Source organism: Corvus moneduloides, chromosome 4 (genome assembly GCF_009650955.1).
Source record: "Corvus moneduloides isolate bCorMon1 chromosome 4, bCorMon1.pri, whole genome shotgun sequence".
Lineage (NCBI taxonomy): Eukaryota > Metazoa > Chordata > Aves > Passeriformes > Corvidae > Corvus > Corvus moneduloides.
The window spans coordinates 32930584-32943657 of record NC_045479.1 but is presented as its reverse complement, the minus strand read 5'-3'; positions in this window follow the sequence as shown (position 1 = coordinate 32943657).

Genomic DNA, 13074 nt, shown 5'->3' with positions numbered 1-13074 from the left:
TATTGGATGTAAATAATTCCTTTTTTTTTTTTTTTCCCCTCACAGGGCAGATTCTTTATGTGGCTGCCCAAAGGTGCAGCACAATAGGGAATTGTTTTATCAACCAGGGATGATGATTAAATAGGAGCCTACCAGAGTAAGGGCTTATCTGAAAAAAAGGCTTTTTCTAAATTTCCCCTTTCCTCCCTTGTTCAAGAATTTAATTTTCCTGAAGAAAAAAACCCCAAAGGCTCATTCCATGGTTTACCTATTACTGGCAGCTCTAGGAATACCCCACATATTTTCAGTTCAGTCCCACGCCTCTGAATTCTCTGAACTGTAACTACAAAGAGAGGGACCGGAGCCTCTTGAAAGCCTTGTTTGTGTATTCATTCAAATAACACAAAAAATAGGGAAGCTGAAATGAAACAACTTTCAGATTTCTTATCCTGCTGCCAGGGTAGGTTTGAAATAGTCTGATTTCGGTATTATGAACATAAGCACACATTAAGTCCATAGGAGTCTTTCCTTTTGCTTTGAATCAGACTATATATGGCACAAAGATGGGATTTTCTTATATCTAAATGACTGGGAAAATTTCTCGGTCCCTAAGAGGTGTTCAAGGCATATTTGGCATAAAAATCAAATCAGTGTAGAACTTCCAAGAGAATAATTAATATTCAAATAACTATTTATATTGGCAAGCTAAAATGAAATAGCTTTATCTACAAAATAATATTCAATTTTAATTATGAAAATAAATGGGAACTCAGAGATATTTGTACCTGTTTTTATTACTTCTGAATAGTCATCTCACAATTTTAATTTATTCAAAAATTAAAATACCATGGAAATTGTTCCTCTTCCTCTAGCAAATGCAAAATAAAGTTCAATCAAATATATGTAATGTGGGTCCCTCTACACAAGTGAATCAAAATATTTGTTACATTCATGTAGCTATGCAAAGAGTTGTAGAAAAGACTCCAGTGTAATAAGCAGACATTTTCCCCTCAACTGAAGGAAAAGAGAGTCTATGTACTTTCATAATTAGGCTAGCCAAAACCAGGAAGAGAGTACATGAGTGTATGATAAAGTCTTACAGAATAATGAAGAAGAGGATCTTAAAGGATATTTGGTATACCATAAAGGAGTGAATAGATGCAGTTTCCTCCAATATTCAATTAATCTGTAGAACCCAAAGAAAAGTAGCATAGGGGGAAAAAAGACTTACTTAGTTCACAGAAAAACATACAAAACCACATAAAAATACGTGGATATTGCTCTTAGTAAAAGAAGGGACTTGAATTTCCTTTCCCCAGCATATAAGCTAGTCTCTGAATGGAATAGAAATAGCAAAACTATGCAGAGAGACAGGTTAATTTTGTAGGCAGTGTTGACACAACAGTTCAGTTAGCTTGTCCTTAAACTTCCAAAGTGCCTCAAATTATCTGTATCTGTATGTACATGTCTTTAGTTTTCTTTAAACTGCAGCTCTGATCTTCCAGGAATATTGTACTAACATTCCAGACCAAGTCCCTGGCACTTCCCAGCATGCCACGTGGACATAAAAAGCAACAACCACTCAAGTTTTGAGTATGATCACCTTCTAATCATACTTTCTGCATGCAAAAACCGAAAAGGTGACTAGCTGGTAACATCACGTTTTTCACCCACAAGCTCACCTAATTGTTCTCTGTCACATTATGTTCCCTCTAGGAGGAGTAATGAATGAATTGCAGGCAGTCTGTTTTGCAGGACTCATTTTTTGAAAAAAAAAAAAAAAAACATATGTATGGATCTTGAGTTCTTCAGAAAGACGTCAACAATTCACTCATATTTAAAGGAGAAGAGAATTGTAAGCACTAGAGTATCACCTGTCATCTTCCAAAGCAGCTCATTCTGAGTGTTCTATTCCTGTCTGCAAAAATACTGCAGCATATAAATGCTTTAAACTCCACCTTTAACTCAGGTTTAGAATCCAGCTTTAATCATTTCAGTCTATGGGTGTAGTTTCAAATTAACTTCTTAAATGCGATAAGGAATGGGTGTGCTAGTGCTCCCTCCTGCCCTTTCTCACCTCTCTTACCCACCACTCAGCTCCAGTGCTTATCTTAAACAGCCTCCAGGATCTCAGCTGATCTCCTTGTAAGATGATGTAATCTATTCAAATTCTAACCCAGCAAAAAAGTTTGTTTATTCTATTTCGGCTGATCGCTGAGATGAGTCGGCTTACCTCGGGATCAGAAAAGTTCAGTCAGAGTGTGATTTCCAGAGCTGATGCAAGGTAAGAATACTAAGAGAAAAAAGAGGGGAAACAAAGGAGAACTTGGAAATAGGGGGAGGGAGCAAGACCTCCTTTGGCTGAGTGGTAGGGTAGCTTGGCATCTTAATGTATTCTAAGAGTAGGTTTACAAGAAAGGACTTCATCTCATCTAATGGCTTGCTGTCCTTAAAAGTGGGGAGGTCTTACTACTTCCGCCAGCCACAGACTTCCGACCCTTTTCTTGTGCCAAATCTAGTTTTCTAACAGGCTTTGTGCTCACACCATTCAGCTTTTTAAATGGATAGAAAACTGACTTGACACAGGAGAGCAAAATAACAGGTTTTTGTGGGCTAGGTAGTTAAATTGGCTTATTGAGGTATCAGGCTTTTGGCAGACCTGGTATGTGAGGAGAGAAACAGGACGATAAGGCCAAGAATGTGGGAAGAGAGATGTGGGAGGAAGATGTCTTGTCTGAGCATCCCTGAGCGGCTGGATTGGCTCAGCCGCATTGTGTAACTTCATTCTGGCTGCAGCAGTGAGCAGCACAATGGAGACAGCAAAAGGTATCTTAGGAAAAGGAAAATTGCCCATTCCTTGCTCTGTGCATAGGCTGGTTTTGGTACCTTGGCTTCCTCATTTTAAACCTCATCAATATTATGTCTGCTTGAGTCAGCCAAATATATGAATGAAAGACACTAGACCACATGGTCCAGTAGTGTAAGAGGGAAAGGTCAACATTGGAATTATAACCCACTGAAAGGCATAAAAGTTGGTGATCAATATTCAGAGAGGTTACGGATTTGTCTGCTCAACATGAGAAGATTTGTGTAAGGAACTCAAGAGCACTAGTGGCTGATAATAAAATGGCAGGTGAGGGTCATTTTGATGAGTGTGGAGTAATATACTCAGAAGAAAATCTAAACAAACCTTTAAATTAACTGTCACATCTTGGAAATGTAATTTATTTGGAACAGTTCACGAAATACCTTAGGTTAATGTTCCATACTGTCAAAACCAGAGCTAAACCAAAACAAACAAAAAGAGAGAGTTAACAATTAATGAGAAAGGAATGCAGAATGAATTGGAAAAGGTTGTTATGCCACTGTAAACTTTCATTCTGAGTCTACATTTTGAATGACCCAGGTGGCCCATCTGAAGGAGGGTATGGAGTACATGGCAGCAAGAGAGTTTTAACATACAGAATAGTTTCATGTGTGAGGAAAAATTAAGTAGAGAGATAAGACTCTTGGCTCTGAAGAAAGGTGAATATCTGATTAATTTATAACAGCCCTATGATAATCTACATCATGGAGAAAATAAACATGAAACAATTCTTTCTCACTGTGTAAATATAAGACCCTGCTGAAAGAAACAATCATAAAGCAAAGTTAAATATACATAAAAAGATTGTACTTGTAAGTAAATGACTTTTACTTAAAGATAGAAGTGCTATCTGACTGCAAATAATGAAAAATCTGCCATCTGACTGCAAATTTTGGGAAGGAAAAAGGTAGGAATATTTAAAAAGAGAGATTAGGCAAAACCATGGATCTTATGGCCAAGTCAGAAAAATCACTCTATTCTGTATCTTTATCTCCTCAGTCCAGCTGTTTCTCAAACCTCTTTTTCTTTTCCTTTCCTTTCCCTACAGCTCACTAGCTACTCGCATAGCCTAAAGTATAGCAAACCTCACAGGTTACTTTTGACTTGCAGATTGGGTCCACATGAAGCATCACCTTGGCTGCTGTGCCCTCTTGTAGAGGACTTCCATGTAAGGATTTTCCTGTGCTTTACTACAACAGTGAAGAAAACAGTCAGCTTGATCCCCTGAAAGCAGGTTTTTATTCAGTGTTGTAGATACAGAACTAGTTTTTTATATTCTACAAGCCCCAAGTACTCCTAAGCATAGGCAAGGAGAACACCCCCAGATATGGAGTCAAGTTCTTTGTCTGCACAATCACAGTCAGCTCATTCTTCATCCAGCCCCAAATCTCTTTCTCTCCTTGTTTTCATTAGCTGCTGGGAAAATATCCTGTGACTGGATTTACCATTTTTCCATTTCCAACACTCTCCTCCCTTATGTATTCCTACTCTTTCTGTAATGGTTTAAATTTTTGTCAGTTAGGTGCTTGGAGAGTCTGCAGTAAAAGGTTGAAGAAGACTAAGTGGGCAGAACATCCTTCTGTCTGTAGTGGGGTTTATTAAATATCATGGTCCAAATAAGCTTTCAGCTAGCTCTCAAAATCTTTGAATTGCTGAATACCTGATGCTGGGAGTAAAAAACCCTATCTGATATTTGCCTTGCTTTTGCACTCTTCCCTAAACATGTGCTAGTGCCCACCTATCAGAGACAGGGTACGATGCCAGCGAAGTACTTGAGATGCTCTCCTAGAGCAGTTTTTCTGTTAATGATTGTCTCTTAAAGATGGGTATAACATGAAAATTAACCTTTTCCTTGTGTCTTTTCTCCAGCTCTCCAGCAGATCGTTTTCCTTCATTGTAAATTTGATAAAAATGCATTAAGAGACATGAACTAAATTCTCAGCTCCTACGGATTTGCACGTTTGTCTTGAAAAGAGCAGACAGGGTTAAATGATTTACCTAATACCCTATTTTACTTTTTTTTTTTTTTTAATCCTCCTGTGAAATAAATTATATTATTACTTTTCATAACAGTTTTTACAGCATGTTGCAATAGTATTTTTGGCTAAATTCTTCGGTGTTGAGTGCCTGACTTGTGACATCTAAGCCAAAGAGAGCAGTTTAGATGAACTGCTGAGTCCCGAGCTGCCATACCTGGGTTAACAATGCTTGGTATAGAGGATTTATCACCAAACCTAAAACTAATCTGAGTACACTTCCAGCAGCCTTAGCTCAAACTGCATCCATTGAGAAAGACACATTGGAAACATACCAGGTATGCCAAAGAAATTGTCTGTGACTGGAAGGTTTTAGAAGCTGAAAAGACAAAGAAAATATTTTTCATTTTTTTCAAAATTGTGACAAAAATGCTTTCCTGATACAAATATAATATAGGGTTCTGAATATCTTTCATAGAATTTTTTCTATATAACAATATTTTTCTTTCAAAAGTTATATGCTAAATTTGCATAATGTGCTATAACCTGCTGAAAAAAGCCACTTATGCTGCCTACATCCAAGGATAATCAATGGCAGGGCTTGCAGCACTAGAGGAAATATGATCATAGGATTTGTAGATAAGCAACATTTAGGAAGGACAAGCACCACCTATCCACCAGACAGCCTCCAAGGTAAGGAGCCTTCATGCCCTGTGTATAGAGTTTACTTCTCTTCCTGAAAGATGTTTTTAAATTGCTTCTTAGCATTGTCACTGGAATTAAAGATAAACTGTTGATACACTCATGGTCAGATATGATTCCTGAAATACACATATAAAGAGGAAATATTTTATTTTTCTTGTGGCTCTATTGCAGAAGTTTTTTGCTCAGTTGGGCTGGATCAATTGGTTCATTATCTAACTTCAGGTCATTATTTAATATTTTACAAAAGGAACTCATTTTTCGGTAATTTAAGTAGATTTTACTGTGTTTTGGGAAACTGACCTTTTCAATTGAAAATGATTTTCAGAAGTAAACAAGCCTCTGAGGTGCTCTTGCCTGTTGAATGAAAACACCTTTTAGAGACAAACATCTGAAACAGATGTCCCCTGGAGGTGTACCCTATTCCAGTCATTACAGAGGGAGTACTCATGTTCTTTTTCAGTGCCGGTCCCTGGGTTCCTGTCAGGACCTGCACCCATTAAGCCTATCGCTTTGCAACTTTACACCAAAATCCTTGATATTGTTTTCCTGCGTAAGCTTCCAGCATGCCTGTTCTCGTCCTCCTGCACAGAGAGACAGAGATCTTCACATGTCGTCTCTCAAATGGGCCAGACACACATTAAAATACAAGCCCTCTTCCTTTGCTAGATTCCAGCCATGCATGGAAAATACTCAAACCCTACTTAAATGGTAGAATAAATCCATCACTGCAGCCTGTTTTTCAGAGGAACAGAAACAAATTTTCGTACTCGCCTTCACTCATGTTTTCTCATCTAGGAAAGCATGGAAACACCACTGAAAATTGCACAGTGGCAAAAAGCTGCTGTTTCATAACCTTATACTGGCAATATAACAGTTCATTAATTCCTTTTAAAAGTAATTAGGGCATCAAGAACAACACGGAATCTTCTAATACACAACGTATGAAAATTCTAGGTTGGAGCAGCTTCTAAATGTATCTCTCACTCCATTTCTAATAATAAAAATCCTAAAACCAGCAGGGTAGGAATCTGCATATGATGTAATACCTGGAGACAATCAAATTCACATTTCTATATGCTTTTGTAGAAGCTTTTTCATTGAAACCAGTGGGAGTTTTGCCTGATCAAGGTCTTCTTGCACAAATGAACAACTGCAAATGTGTTAGGAAGGACTGATATCCGGGGCAGTGAATCACAAGTGGTTTGTCTCACTTAGAAGTAAATAAAAGAAAAACCCAACCAAAATTTCTTGAGACGGTTCATTAATTCCTATCCAAAAGAATTTCTTACTTTTGTCCTCTGGAAAGAAGATTTATTGCACAAACCATTAAATTAATAATAAGCCTGGTGTTAACTTGAGAATGAAGCAATTAAAATAAAAACAATTTAAGACACAGAAATGAAAAAAACCAACCAAAAACTATATTGAGCTTACTCTCTAGATGGGGCAGAATATTTTATATAGCATTTTCTAGCATCTTTGTCTATTTCAAGTACAATAATACAATCAAAACTATCTGAGTCATTCAGAAATATGCTCTTTCACAGATTTAACATCAGTTCCAATAAGGAACGTAGGTCTCTAATGAAAGTTTTGGTGGATTTCTCACGCCTGAATGTTTCTGACACAGATGCCAGAGATGGCATTTCAGACCAGCTATCATCAGAAATATTTTGAAAGGGCAGAAAACCATGTGGGCTGCATGTTTGCATCCAATAGACCAACACAAAGCAGCAGGATGAGACAGTTTATACAGCAGAAGTACATATGCCAAGACATTTATCTTCTCCTGAAGATATTCTCGTATATTGCGCTGGGCTGTAATGCCTTGCAGGGAAGGATACATGGCTCCTTTTACACGATTGCTCCTGTGAAAATTTCTTTTGTGCCTCTTGGTCAAGTACATATTTTTTCACAGCTAAATTGTTAATTATTATTTCAGCAAGAGTATTCCCTGAGGCCCAGACACCTAAACTCTAGAGAATAATAGGAATGTACTCCACTGGTTTCTTCTCTATTCTGCTGGCTGCTGGTGTCCTAATTCCTGAAGCAGCGTAAAGGAAAAAGATTGATTTAGTAAAAAGATATAGAGACTTTTGACTTAGTATTGACTCAGTCCAAACTCACAAAGTGGTTTAGATAATTAATGCCGACTGTATGGATACTTTCACTATTTAAGCCTAGCTCCCCTGTGTTAAAAGATGGAGCACTAGATGGAAGACAGGCAGTCCCTGACTATGACTGTGGCTTACTGTGCAGGCCTGTGTGATGGCTTCAAAGCCTTACTCCAAAAGGATTTATTTGATTGGGAGCATAAACCTATGACCCGGACTGCTGTAAAATCATCTATATAAACACAAACAGTATGATCTGGCAAGAAACTGCTGCCATTGAATTTTATATGCAAAAGGACATTACAAATACGGATGACAGCTAGCAGTAATGTGTTGTGGAAGGGGGAAATGGAATGGTTGCTATGGATGGCAGAGAAATGTACTGTTCGCTTCTTGCCTCAACTACTGTTAGAAACTCACACAGAGTCTCACCCTGGTACAAGGGCTGTAGGCTGTGTTTTGATGATGCTGGTGTCTGCACACTGTAAGAATTTCAAAACACAGGTGTCCTATTGTATGAAAAGCTAATGTACAGAATCACCCAGCACAAGCTATCTGGTGAAGTCAACATTATATCAGAACTACATGTTATAAACAATTGTGTAAATAATAGCGAACTTCTTATCTCTAGATATGCTGGTGTTGGCTGGGATAGAGTTCATTTTTTTCACAGTGGCTGGTATTGGGCTGTGGGTTGGATTTGTGTTGAACATAGGGTTGATAGTACAGAGATGTTGTTATGGCTGAGCAGGACTTAACAGAGCCAGGGCCTTTTCTGCTTTTCGTACTGCCACACTGGCAGCGAAGTTGGGGGTACATGGGAGGTTGGGAGGAGACACAGCCAGGACAATTGACCACAATCAAGCAAAGGGTTATTCCAGACCATGTATAAAGGTACATAAGGTGGGGGGAAGAAGGAAGAAGAGGGGGACATTTGGAGTGATGGCCTTTGCCTTCTTTAGTCCCCATTACATGTGATGGGGCCCTGCTCTCCTGGAGATGGCTGAACACCTGCCTGCCCATGGGAAGCAGTGAATTAACTCCTTGTTTTGCTTTGCTTGCATGTGTAGCTTTTGCTTTCCCTATTAAGCTGTCTTCATCTCAACTCATTAATTTCCTAGCATTTTCCCTTCTGATTCTTGTCCCCAGTCCCCATGGTGGGGGAGTGAGAGTGTTACCTCTGGCAGGCTCACAGCTGGCTATTCACACAGCAAAGGGATCTCATCTGTGAAAATAAACCTATTCCTTTTAGTGATATTCATTGAAATAGAGTCAGAGATATTCACTTCCCATGCTTTACCTTACTCCTAAAGATACGGCCCTATGGAGAGAGACCATTGTAGCTACAAGTATACAAAGGTAACATTTACTCGTTAGACCTAACAGTGAATGTCCATCTGTCTCATTAGTTTCCAATGAATACAGTTGGAGCACTTGTTCATCCAAGGGAGACTGGTGACAATGAGGAGAAAAGCTGGAAGTTTGTGTCTGCACTAAGTATTTATTCCTAAACTATAACTAAAATCAAGAGTTGGAATTCAGGCCTCACTGTTTAAATCAAAAATCCATGTTCCTCTCAGTGTGGGTACATGAAATTTACAGATACAGACAAGCTTAAGTTTTAGCATTTGAGTCATGCTGCTCATCTTAAAATTAGGCATGTATGGAGGTGTTTTCAGGATTGGGGCTACATCATCAAGTGATTAGAAAACAGTCCCCTCTGGGTCTCAATTAAACATGGCTCCAGTAGCAGAAATCAATGTACTGGGATAGTGATTTGAAGCTGAGATCATGTCTACAGCACAAGGCATGGCTGACATCAGTGTGTTAATCTGGGGTGTGAGCACTTTGTGCTCGCTGAATCTCTTCGTTTACCTGCAGTTATAACAGAGCAACTGTTCTCTTGCCAGTCTAACATATTTCTCTTGGGAGGGGAGATGGGGGGAGAGAGGGAGAGAGGAGTCAGTACACCAAGGCTCGATGCCATTATGATATGGATGGTGATCACAGATGTGGAACTGCTGTCAGCATATACCCAGGACGATGCACTGCTCTGGATGGCTTTGATAAGGGATAAACACTACCGCTCTTGAGCATTGCCTGTGTTAAACCTTAACAGTAAAATCTAAGCTGCTATAGGCTGCTAAAGATGACAAAATTTTTCTAGAGCAGTGTATATTTACAAGCTGTATTCTAGTTTAGACATGGCTATAGTTAATTCATGTTTATAAAGCACTGAAATTGAAAGGTGTTATGCAAATGCAAAATATTCTTCAGATGCAAACGCTCTTTATATTTTTCAGAAAGGGTTCTTTCTTTCTTTGTCGGTGATGTTCTTGCTTATGTTGTAAATGATTGGTTGCCTGTGTTTGCTGTCGTAACATGTATTCTTATTACCACTTTGTTTGTCTTTATTGGGATGTCTGCTTTTCAATCTCCAAGGAATTTCTTAAATACTATGCATGCAAATTTCAGTTCACAGATGTGCAAATTACATAGACGCTTTCCATCCCTCATAGGTAAAAAAGCTGGAAGTTGCAGAGGTGGTGTATACTTGGTATGTGCATGCTGGCACAGTACTGAAAACACAGTTCTGTGAATCCATATTTTGTTTCTGAGTATCACTCCTACATCCAAAACAATTAGCTTTAACAATGATTTTTAAATGATCTGCTCATAAATCCTCAAGCCAAAAATCTTGTATATTAAGAATAAATTTAAAACTGGTGCTTTTGCCTTGCTTAATGAAATTTCCTGAAGAAGAAAAATAACTAATAAACTGAAAAAGGAAACACTTCTAAGTGATTCTTAGTCTTTTCTTATGTTGCAGTGGAACAACAGTGGAAGGCTGTTCAGGACTCTTTGAGGTTACCTTTATTTAAAAAAAGAAAAGAAAAAGAATAAAAAAAGAGAAAGAAAAGGCTTCTGTTTGTTTGGAAATCTCTTAAGGACTCCTGGGGAAGAACTTGTATCTCATCAAGATGAAGGTCTCAGCATAATCTCAGTGATTTATGGTAATAATAGCATATTGCCTCTTTACTGAGCACACAGGAAATATTCCTCGGTATTTTTAATTCAAAATCTCTTCATGGCTGTACGATTTTAAATAACTAGTTAAAGTAAATTCTCTTTTGGGTACAAGGAAAAATCACGTTTCTTTGAGAAATTTGTGAAGGAAGCAGGAGAGATGATTTCAAAAGTTTCAGTATGGAGTTCAATTCCTACTTATATGGCATAACTGAACCAGTGTAATTTAACAGTGCATACTTATGTCTTCGGTTACCATGTTCCATGGAATGCTGAAGAATAATTTCAGACAAAAACTGAATATCAGGGGAAAAAGAGAGTCAACCCTCTGAATCCACATCAATTTCATTTTGCTCTTTCAGGAAGTGTCGATAATCATTGTTATCAGTCCAACAATAACAGTATTAAAACAGTATTTTGCACATCTTAACTATTTCATCAAATTAATGCAAAATTTCAAAGCATGATCAGTCTGATGAACAGTGGATTACATGAATATGCAGTACTCAACAAAGTTATATCAGGCTTTTCACCCATGTCTCTTGTATATATTATACCCTGGAACCTAAATTAAAATATTCATAGCTCACTGGAGAGAAATGAAAAATTGATTAACTTAGGTATTTGGGGAAAACGTGTAACCAAAGAAATGAGAAAGATGCAGTCTGGCCTGGGAATGAATTGCTGAGAGGTGAGAGTAAGGAGGAGGTGCCCGAAGCATAACTCCCATGACACACTGTGGTGACACTTCTAACTGCACTGTTTGCTTTCTCATATAGAAGGATTTTAGTAAAAGGAAAAAAAAAATTAAAAGGAAATGGAAATTAGGAGTAGGAGTGAAGCTTGTTTTCTTATGGCCTTTTTTATCCAAATTGACTTTTATTAAACAATTTCCAAGTAGTTTTTAATATATATATATTTGTCCTAAAATTTTTGATTTTCAGTTGTTTTACCAGTTGGTGTGTAGATGCATATATGCTGTGTTTACTTTATACTAATGTAAATATAGAATCTATTTTTTCGTGAGAAGGGTTAGAGAATCTCTAAGTTCTGGAAATGTAATGGCTGTGCTTTAATGGGAAAAAATTTAAAAGAAGAAATGATACTTCAGATTATTCTGCTGAAATGATATTTTTAAATTTTCTGCTATTTGAGGATCATGATCCCCTGGGGTACTGAAATGGTGTTGCTGTTTGAAACCCCAAAGCATAAAAAAAAAAAGCTCTGTCATGCATGTGTACCTCATATGCAGAAGATACACAGAATGCCTCTTTCACAGTTTTAGACCCCACGACTTTAAAACACAAAGGGTGAGCTCATTAGACATCCACGAAGTTTCTACTGATTTGTGGCTCCTTAAAAATGTAGCAGAAATTTGTTGTATATTAAGAATTCTTCTGATTCAGACAATAATGTGGCTGCTTATGTGTTTGTTTGGGTTTTTTTAATATATATCAGTAAGTTCTTTAATACTGCTCAGTCAACTTCTCAAGGATTCCTTAAAGTGCACAACCTCACAAAAGTAAAAAATTGAGTCACAGAATGACTAAAGGAGATTGGCTTTGAAGTAAGAGGATGCTTAATGTTTTACTTAAAAATGATCCAGTGTGTTAAGCACCATCTGCCTTTTATTTCTGAATGTTTTTCTGATATCCTTTGCAGCAGAGGTGGTCTCCAGGACTTTCAGCAGTTGAATACACCATCGAGTTTTGAGCATCACTGTGCTGACCAAACAGAATAAATGCCCTAGACCTATTTTTAAGCTCAGGGAAAGAAATGCTGAGAATTCACGATGACTGGAAAATTCTGCTGCAGTGTCTGACTAAATTCATGATTTAAATGTGCTTTGAATACCCTTGCCTGTCCATCCTGTTTCTTTGCTTGAGCTTGTCCCTTGACCAGACATGATAGAAATTGAGTTGTCAATTTTCTGCCCAGCATGTTAACCTAAACTGCTGGTAGCCAAACTGTTGTAGGGGCAAAGCAGCTTAACCACCGCAACTAAAATCAACTTTTAAGATTTTGAGTGAGTATCTTTAGCTGCTGTATGAAACGTTTTCTGGATGACCACCTCCAGAATGATCCCTCTTGGAGTTTTCATACTTGTATAACTACTGCTATATATATGTATAACTATTAAAAAAACATTAAAGAATTCTCAGATGTAAATATACTTAATGGCAAGATTGAACATCTTGATTTTCTTCCATTCATTCTCACTGTGTTTATTGCTATTCCAAAGGCATAAAACTGGTAACTGGAACATTGAGAGTTCCTTATTATAATCTCCAATACCTTCTACAGCAGGAACATTAGCAGAATGGTACTCTCCTTCTGTTTGGTGATTACAGCTTTTCTGTTTCGTGTTATCCATATGCTATGATGGTAGTTTTATGACAAAGTAAAT